We start from the raw sequence: 10,702 nt of genomic DNA on the forward strand, positions 1-10,702 counted from the left end.
GAAGTATACAGATGCCCCAGAACATGTGTAGAAAGTAACTTGAAACCCAATCCGTCATTCACTGTGTTTCTCTGAACTGCATGGTCTCACCAGAGCTCCCTCTAATAAGTTCTTGTCAGAAAGCTTCTCTTGCCACTTCCCTGAAAGGCAGTGAATTAGACTCTCACATCTGACAGGAAAAGATTCTGGGGCATAGAAGGACATCAAGTAGAAGAGAGGAGAAGCTTGGCAGAAGCCAGGCTACCCACCAGCATGTGGAAACTCTCAGCGGAGCCTAGGTGATATAGATCAGGTGAGCTAATTGAAAGAACTCCATTTCCCTTGGAGAAGGTCTTTGGTACAGCAGGATGAAATGGAAAGCTGTCATCATTTCTGTTCTCACTCTCTCAATTTTGTTTTTCCTTTTAAAACAAGCAATTGAAGCCAGAGGCTATTTTTAGTCCCCTGGCTGAGGGTGAGTGATAGAGTACATTAGTGCATTGGTGGGGCTGGAGGTAAACTTAAGTGAGAGCCTTGATGGTATAGCCCCACAGAGCTGGCCGGGTCAGGAGATTGGCAGCAGCATTACAGGCGACAAACAAGATCCAACCAAAATCCTCAGGGACTGTAATTTCAAGTGCTGCAGCTAGAAGACTCTATATAAATAGAAGGAAGGGAGAAGAGGGAGATAACCAAGCTCTAGGTCGGATTCCTTTCGGATTTGGATGCTCAGGTTCAAGGGACAGCATGGAATTTAAGTCAATTTTATAGGCACAAAAGATCCCAGATGGTAGACCCAGGAAATCTTGGAGTTGGTGGGCATGTGTTTAGCTTGTATATATCAGTCTCAAGAATTTTTAAAATTAATTTTATCTACTTACTTATCTACCTTTTTAAAAAAAAAATTTTTTAACTTCAGCTGGAAGAGCTGCCTTACACCTAAGGTCACATTACCTCTGGCTCAAGGCAATTTCACCTTTTCCTTTTCCACAATGAAGAATAATGACAATAGCTATTCTTTTCATCAGGTATTTACTGGGGATCAGATTCCACACATACATACTACAATCTAATGGCATATATATGTATGTGTGTGCATATTTATGTATAAATTTAATATTCAGTGAAACTCTGCAATGTTGGCAATCTCCTGGATTTGTAGATGAGTGATGTGAGACTCCCAGAAGCTATGAGACTTGCCTCAATTTCTATTACATACAAGGAGCTGAACTAGAATTTGAACCCAGATCTGTTTGCCCATATGCCCCATGTTTTTTGCACTGCCCTGCCTGCTTGTTGTATGCATGTGTTGAGGGGAGTGTAGTCATTAAGAAGGCTTCCTGATATATCAAGGTTCAGAGAGTTGATGGGAGGGGATCATATGGGAGGGTCATGGTTTGATAAAGAAAACTGAAAACAATTCTTTGTAAATGGTTTGAATAACAACTGTTAAATGATAATCACATCACATTTTAAAAAATGCCTCACCCCTGAAAAAAAGTGAGTTATGGAAAATGAAAATTCGTGGAATTTGATCAATTAACTGTTGAGACACTAAACTTAGCTAACAGCCTTCTGGACGTAAGCTCCAGAGGAGGCTAGTGCATCCAGTAGGCCAGTAACTGTGGAATAATATAATTCCTTTAATTAGAGATCCAAATTGTTCTAGGGTGATTTATAGAGGGGAGGAGGAGCAACAAAGTAGGAGGAGGAGCTTCTTGCTGTCCAATAGAGGATTTTCAGATACACAGATCTGAAGACCCATAACGGCAAAGTGGTCCCTAATTTGCAATTACTTGTGTGAAGAGAAAACAGCCCATGAAGGTAAGTGGGGCTGAGGTGAGCTCTTATTCTGCTTGAGAGAAACGTTTGAAGCTTCACTCAGGAATGGGTTGTCAGTCAAAATCTCAGGAAGGAGACCAGATGCCAATCAGTGTGGCAGGAGTAAAGCCTGAGGAAAGACTAGTGGCCCATCATCAAGCTACATGGTGATTCATGGCTAAACCTGGACCAGACCACTGGCACAAAGCAAAAGTAGTGAACTGACAGCCAGGGTGTTGGGATGATCAGAGGGAGTGATGTTTGGGGAAGGTGGCTGTTTGCAGAAAGCTCCTGCTGAAAAGCCTGAGGTTCTGCCCTGAAGGCAAACTTTCAAACGCCTTCATACCACTCACTTAACTCACTTAATTTTGCTTTGTCGCAGTTCCCCAGCTGAAAAATAAACAGTCTTATAAAAAATTATGTCCCCTTAATGTCCCTTGACCCCCCCCCACACACACAACCTGCATCTAAGATATATAAAAATTTTAATTCTTATAGATGCTATAGATTGCAGCCAAGGCAATCTTGAGATATAGTACAGAGCTATTGTATACAAATATGCATTTGTGGAACGAATGCATGAATGACTGGGAACAGAAAGAGCCATGGTCTACAGCTCTGTGTGTGAGAGTATGTGTGTGTGTGTGTGTGTGTGTGTGTGTGTGCGTGCACACGTGCATGAACATTTATACCTTACAGAAGCAATGTCCTAAAACCTATAGAAACCAGAAGGACCTGGAATGGCCTCCTTTAGTTGTGTGAATATCTGAAAGTTGGAATAAACAAGGCTCTATTATTTGAACAAAAAGAGGGAAAGTATAAACATTTAGGGAAATCCCCAAGTTTAATTTAGTTCACAGTTATGGTGAATCGGTCCCTATTCTGGAAATAGAAAAAAAAATAATGTTAACCATACCACCACCAACTATTAAAACAATGATAATGACAGCAGTTATTGAGTTCTTATTTTGTATCAAGTATTATGTGATGCACTTAATAAACACCATCACACAGAGCAGGCACTATTACAATCCCTTTTTACTGATGGGGAAATTAAGGTACAGTTAAGTGATTCACACAATGTCACTTAAACTAATGCATGATGAAGCTGGGTTTCCATCCGCTTCAGTCTGATCTCAGAGCCCAGATGAACTGGGAACATAATGAAGCACATATCAGGAGCATTCTTCTGATTTTTCTACTCTCTGCAAGGACAGGATAGGCAGGATTTTTTGAGGAAAATACTGCCCTTCAGTGGTTTATTCTGTCTCATCTTCTTATCTGTGGGGCACATCTATCCATGCTCATTAAACCACACTGAACATGTGTGTGGAACATCTGGATGTGAGTAGACTGTTGAATTAAGTAAATGCTGATCACTCCAGGGTACTATCACGCCATTTGTGATTAGTATCCCTCCTCCCTCCTTGTTTCTCAGAGTAAGGTTTTTCTGAATTTTTCTGCAGGTGGAAAAGGGATTTGCCCTTGCCTGGCTAAGTGCCTTGCAGGCTGTTGAGAGTCTTAAAAGTTGAGAGAGACATTAGGGTTGGACCCTCCATTCATAGTCAGGATGTGCTTTTCCAGTCAAATGAAACTCCAGATGTGTGCAATTGGACAGGAATGTACTATTCTGTTCAGACTATATGAGTCCTGCACAGAAAATTAGATTTCTCTCCTTGCTGACTTCTTTCTAGCATTTTCAACATCTTCGACTGTTAGTGGAGATGATGGAAAATACGGAATCAACAGAAATGAATTCTAAATTTAGGCTTAAGTGGTCAATTTGGGCTCTCATTAGAACCGAGGAGTTAATATCCTAGAAATGTTTGACTGTGTGTTCAAATTAAAGTATGTGTCCTAAATGAATTTTAGTTTTAGAAATTTGGACTAATGCCTTCTTCTGTTGAATGGGGGAAGGTGACAAATGCACCCCAGAAGCAGCTACAAAAGATTGCTCTATTTTGACTCTGAAAATTACAATGAATTGTTTTGCATTTTATCTTAATAAGAAAGAAAAATACCTTAAAGTTTATATTTCTTCCATATCCACCCTCAGCAGGGACTCATAAATGCCTGCTGATGAAATTAAGAAGAACTATGTGCTCAGGCACTAGTAGCCCCAAGCACTGGAAAATAATTAAATTAAATACTTAATGAGAGTCATTCTGTTTTTTTTGGGGGGGAGTGTTGGTTCTGAAATGTTTAGGTTATGGGAACATTTTGACCTAACTGTATCTGCTTAACTTAGGCTGAAACTTCTTGCTATACATTTGCTCAATAAATGTTGGATCATGATGAAAGCCAAATAGTTTTGAGTGTTTTAACAACAGCAACAACCACCACCAACAGAACACTTGTGCACAGTCCAGTTTTTATTGTCCATACCCTTGAAATATTATCCCACAAAATCAGCAATACCAAGAAAACAATCTTTTTCTTTGTCCAATAGAGAAGCAACAGTGACTGCTTGGAAACTTTTGAAACCAGGGTAAATTTTGGAATAATTAAAATCAATTTTTACATAAGTTTTCAAGCCACGTCAATATTTTATTAACCTCTCTGTAAACTGCAGAAGAAAATAGTTAAGGCTTTTTATATGAAGTACTCCACAACCAGATTTCAACCTTCAGCTCCGCTGTAATCACTGTTTTCCACAATCACCATTCCCTAAATTTCATTTGCAACAAGAGTGAGATAGTTACACATCAACAGCCCACAGTCTAAATCTGATGAGTAGAAGTGTTTTGTTTGACCTATTTGGTGTTTGCAAATTGGGATATTTTGCTGAAAAAGCTAAAACTTTGGAAATACTGTAAGAAAACTGGAAAGGTCTGGAAACAGTGGGTTCATATTTCTGCATGGCAATAATTAGTTAGAACTAAGTAATTGGCTGAAATGTGTACATGAGGAAGGAATTTTCTTGTTTGCCCCAGTCCCTATTCCTCCCTATTGCCCTATTTCTGGCTTTTTTGCTCATTTACAATATATACTTGGTCATTATAGACATTTGAATCTGCCCATCAGGTACTTCTCCACTTCCTTGTCTTTGACCCTCCTTCCTGCTTTTCTGCTGTTTTCCTCTATGATGAATGCTTTCTCAGGTTACCTCTTTTTTCCAAAGGTTACCTCTTTTTTTTCTTTTGTATCTTTTTCTGGTACTTATAGCCTTTGCACAGAACTGATTATACACTCAGTTGTCTTCATTCACTCAACAAATATTCAGGGAGCAAAGCCATAAGTCAGGCACTCTGCCAAGCACTGGGACCTTAGTAGTAAGTGATTGCAGTTGACCTACATGTGTCTGGGATGTGTTCCTTGTGTCATTTGATCACATCACTGTTAAAGTACTCAGATTACATTTATAGATGTGAGAACTAATTGAAAACTCAGTGCAGTTCCTCCAACAACTGCAGTTTTCTTCCAGGCAAAGGGTAGGATTGTAGGTTCCCCCCTCGCTGGTGGTAGGTATGGCTGTTTGACTTGTTTTGGAGAGTGAAATGTAAGCAGTACTGATGGGTATCACTTCTTCAGAGGAAAACGTTAAAAAGTGGTATGTGATCCACCACACACTCTCTTTTCCTCTGCCAAAGCAACCAGCAGCACTGGTGGCTCCTCTAATGACCCAGGTCCTAGAATAGGATATAGAGCAGAGTCAGGTGACCTGTGATGAACATAAGTTCTGAATGAGAAATAAAACTTGTTATTTTAACATCTTGAGGTTTTTTAGTTTCCACAGGAAAGCAAGGAAAGATCCTAGTCTGTCCTGACTGCAACATTTAGTGCTTCTCAAACTGGGGACCATGAGGTTCATAAGATTAAGAAAAAAAAAAATTAGTAATCTAAAGAATTCATTTTACAATTTAGGATGATAAAATTCCTCATTTGCTGTGGTTACAGCAGTTGAAAACAGGTGGTTGTTTGTTTGTTTTTTGGCTGTGACGTGTGGCTTGTGGGGTCTTAGTTCCCCGGCCAGGGATCAAATTCAGGCCCATGGCAATAAAAGTGCCAAATCCTAACCACTGGACCACAAGGGAATTTCCTGAAAGTGGGTTTAATACACTTAGAATATTATATTCTTGGACTAAATATTATTCACACTGGTTTTCTGGACAGAGTGAGTCCTTGGATCTTTATTTTAAATAGAAATATTTTTCCTAAAGGAAATATTTTTCCCTTCCTTTTCTAAAATAATCCACCAAACACCTAAATTCAAGAAATACTCTCCTGGGTGAAAAGGGCCTTTGTAACAATCTTTAATTCTATTTTTAAGGTCTATTTCAATGAAATATAAGTATATAATGCAGAAAATTGCACTAATCATAAAGGTCAGTGAATTTTTATAAAATATGCACAACTGGCTCATTATCAAGATCAAGAAACAAAATCTTCAGCATCCTCTCTCCACAAATGCCTCTTTTTTATCCCCTTTCAATTGATATCCTCCCTGTCCAAGATCAATATTAACCCCTACTGGGGCTTCAAACAGATTAGTTTTGCTTATTTTTGAACTTTATATAAATGGCATCATATTGTATCTACTCTTTGGTGCTTGAACCACTTTTGCTCAATCTTTGTAAGATTCATTCATCTTGTGTTGTGTAGCTGAAGTTAAATATAGTGTAATACAGGGACTTCCCTGGTGGTCCAGTGGTTAAGACTCCATGCTCCCAATGCAGGGGGCCTGGGTTCAATCCCTGGTCAGGGAACTAGATCCCTCATGCCACAACTAAGAGCCTGCATGCCGCAACTAAAAAAAAAAAAGAAAGAAAAAGAAAAGATCCTGCATACCACAACTAAAGATTCTGCGTGCCACAACTAAAGATTCTGCGTGCCACAACTAAAGACCTGGTGCAGCCAAATAAATAAATATTTAAAAAAATACATATTTTTAACCATTATGTGGATACAGCATAATTTATTTATCTACTGTATTGAAGATGGACATTTAGATTATTTTCAGCTTTTTACTATTAAAAGTAGTGTTTCTGTGAACATTTTTGAAAATATATATTTTGTACATGTATTTTGGTAAACACGTGGATATTCTTATAGTACATAAGGGTCAAGTTGCTTATGGTAGAACTTCAGGGTAATAAGGTATGAGAAGTTCAGCCACGCAGTTTTTCAAAGTGATCGTACCATATTACATTCCTGGTTAATCCAAATCTGTGTCAATACTTGCTATTATCTATTCATTTTTCTTCCTCTTTCCTCCTTTTCTTCCTTCCTTGCTTCTTTCTCTCCCTCCCTTCACCTCTCTCCCACTCTCCCTCTCTCTTTTTCTTTCCTATTATTTTGGGTGTGTTGTGTTATTCACTGTTGTTTTAACTTTGCTTCTTCGATTACTAGTGAATTTGAGTATCTGTTCATATGTTTTGACATTTAAAAATATTCTTTGCTTTTTTCTTATTGACTTGTAGGCATTCTTTATATACTGTAAATAAGTCATTTGTTAGATTAGATATATGCATTTCAAACTACTGAAGAAAAAAATCTTACTGGTTACATGCTACCCAGATTCCTCAAATATTAATGCTTTACTACATATACTTGTCTTCCCTCAGCCTCCACCCACCCATCTAGGTGGATAACGAGGTTTTCTTTTGTTTTTGGCCTATATGGTTAGAGCGTCTGGTGTCCTGTTTAAGAAAACATTGCCCTCAAGGCCCTGGATATAGCCTGCTTATCTTTATTCTGCATCAGTTAAGGAAGAAGTGTACAGACCCTGCTGTTTAGATTCCTGGACATTTAATAGGTGGCAATGTGGATATTAGGTAAATACACGGATAGAATTATGGGCATATTCATTATTCCCTTCAGGGTTAAACACTCGTCTCTTATTCTATTCTTTTGGCTCTATGCATTCATTTTGTTTTAGTATTTTTTGGTTCTTTTTGTAGTTTAATATTGTTATTTTAGATTTACTAAAGTGGTAAGTTCCAAGATGCAAGTTAAGTTTAAAGAAAAGTACCATTTAAAATATCAAACCATAGCAAAAGAATTCTCCATGTAACCCAGCTCAGCTTCCCAAGTTTAAGGCGAAAGCCAGCCATGTGTAAAGCAATATTTTGCCTGACTTTGACTTCTTTGTGTCTGTATCTCCCCTCACATGTTGGGGGGGCATTATGGCCAGATGACTACAGGACTTAGCTATTTCTACATCCTATGGACCAAGTACCATTATCAGTCTCCTACCCTCAAGCCCTCACAGATGTTTTACTGATCCAGCAAATTTTCTGATAAATGAAGAAAAATCAGTAAGAAAAAGGAAAATTATAGTTGGTTTGACTTACTCAGGAATGAACTTTATGGGAGAACTAGACAGACTTGAATGAGGAAGATGGGGAGCAAGAACGTACCTTTTTGGTATAATTGTTTATTAATAAAACACACGGAAATTAAATGAGCTAGACTAAACAGTCTTCTCTTTATAACATATTTCATGAAGAACTGTATTATCTTACATCAGGATAAAGCCTTCCTACAGTATGCCCAAATATTTACTTTTACATTATGAACATTTGAACTCTTTTGACATTTTCTACAAACCTCAGAGCATCCATTTAAACTCAACGGCTCACTTCTACCTTTTAATTTCTTCACGTTGTAATTTAACACTAGAGTTACTTTTCCGATGTATTTGGTATGAATAAATTATATTCTACAAATGGTTCAAATGTTCAATAGGCTCTAACCAGTCATCATTTATCTATGAGTACCCTTTAGAAAAGAACAAAATGATCTTCATTTTTTTTGATTTGTACAATTTAAATCTAAGAAACGTGCAGTTATGTAAGTGCAAGATTAAGGACTTCTCTCATTGCAAATTTCTAATCCTCCTGCTGGGGGATTATAAACTCCCATGCTGTTATAAAGTTTCTGTGCACACAATGGTTTTATAACTGACTGGAAGATTGAAGGTTTTTTTTTTTTTTCCCCAATTTAAATATGTTTGAATCATGGGACTCCATTAGAAAAATAGAGCTTCATTGGAATTAGGAGAAAATATACCCTTTGTTCAACATTTAATATTGTATTTCCAGTTCACGTGTGATTGTTTGTACAGTTTACAGTCTCCCACAACCCAAATAAAAAAGGTTTTATACCCTATAGCTGCAAATTTCAAAAGACAATGTCAAAACGTTCAGTAGAACAGAACTTTCTTATCGCTCCCAGCAGACTCTCAACTCCAGCATGGCATGGGGAGAAAAGGGCTTAATTATAACAGTCTCCTATTACAGTAACCTACTTGGTTAGCACATGTTGCAAAGTTGACAGACATGAAAAATGTGGATCTTGTTTCTTTCTGTTTATTTTTCCAAGACGTTTGGGGAGGGGAGTTGCACCAGGGGAGCAGAGTCATTGCCTTTGCGGCAGCCCTTTAGTGATCACTAAATTTACATTAAAATGAATGGTAATAAGATTTAAACAGGCTCCATCCTGTGTGTGCATGTATTTAGTGGGTTATTCAGTTGATATCAAGACTTAGTCTAAATCAAGACATATGTGTTTATGTGGTGGGGGTATGGTGGGGTGGGTATTTTACAGACTCCAAGTTTAAATCTGGTGGTAAAAATAGGAAGAGGGAAGAAGCAGCCTCTTCTCTTTCTTGTTGACTTAATGGAAGAGTGAGAGGTAGGAGGAGACTCAGTGGAATGCATAATGAGGGCCTGGATATTTCATGGTAACTGCCTTGCTACTTGGGTTTGTCCCAGTACCTACAATGTATTAAAACGAAGCAAAACAAAAATAAAAGCAACAGAGAGAGAGAGAAAGGACGGAAGGAAAAAAGAAAGAAAAAATGTTGGTGTCTCCCCAGAGTTGTACTTAGCACTCAGGTCAAGGATATCTGGATCTAAATCTAACTGTCACAATGTATCATAATGTGAAGCCTTAGTCAAATTACTTCTGCTCTCTGGGCCTTAGTTCAATCATTTATTAAAAAGTGGGGAGGGCTCTCTGTGGAAGGCCAAAGCAACGCAGAGGAGACGGTAGTGACTTGAGAGCGTGGCCACCACCACCACCACCATGAGCCTCCTCGACAGGCCCCAGAGTAAGATGTGACACCACAGGAGCTGCAGAAGTGGGAGGAGGGGGAGTTTAACACAGGGCCACTCTCCGTGCTCACCCAGTCGGTCAAGAACAACACCCAAGTGCTCATCAACTGCCGCAACAACAAAAAGCTCCTGGGCCGTGTGAAAGCCTTCGACAAGCACTGCAACATGGTGCTGGGGAACGTGAAGAAGATGTGGACCCAAGAGCGGCAAGGGCAAGAAGAAGTCCAAGCCAGTCAACAAGGACCACTACATCTCAAAAATGTTCCTGCACGGGGACTCAGCCACTGTGGTCCTGTGGAGCCTGCTCATTGCCGGCAAGTAGGGGCCTCCTCCCTGCCATCAGAACTTGCCCCCTCATTTTGCAAAGACCTGCCCTTTGTGCTGGGAATAATAAAGTCATGTGTTTTTCTTAAAAAAAAAAAAAAAAAGTAGAAAGGAAGGATGATGACTTTTGTCTCTGAGGTTCCTTCCAACCATGTCCCAGGTAATAATATAAGCCTCCAGAAGAATCTGGGCCCCTGATAACAATGGTAATGGCTGAACCAGGATGGTGTCTACCATCCAGACTGGTCCATGTCAATAACAAGACCCAGAGAAAATGCTGGTATAAAAGGATGTCCCTTGAGCAAGACTCACTGATGAAGGTAATTTTATTTTCAATAGTCTGTAAAGAGTGCTTGGTCCAGAAACCAAAAATTAAAAGACTGGCACCTGAACCTAGGGGAGGGTCAAGATGACTCATGACTGAAGCAGATTTAGATGCAAAGAGTGCTGTTGGTTAAAGGCACCTGTACCCACACATGATGCAGTGTTGTAGATGTGCTAATCTCATCAAGCTGGCTGAC

At 39.0% G+C, this 10,702-nt stretch overlaps 1 pseudogene; it reads left to right on the forward strand.

Moving 5' to 3' along the window:
- Positions 1-9,828: 9,828 nt before the first annotated feature.
- Positions 9,829-10,179, forward strand: LOC114904264 (annotated as a pseudogene).
- Positions 10,180-10,702: the final 523 nt, after the last annotated feature.

The sequence above is a fragment of the Monodon monoceros genome, unplaced genomic scaffold (genome assembly GCF_005190385.1).
Source record: "Monodon monoceros isolate NGI ecotype Baffin Bay Population unplaced genomic scaffold, NGI_Narwhal_1 Super_Scaffold_10, whole genome shotgun sequence".
In the NCBI taxonomy this organism is placed as follows: Eukaryota; Metazoa; Chordata; class Mammalia; order Artiodactyla; family Monodontidae; genus Monodon; species Monodon monoceros.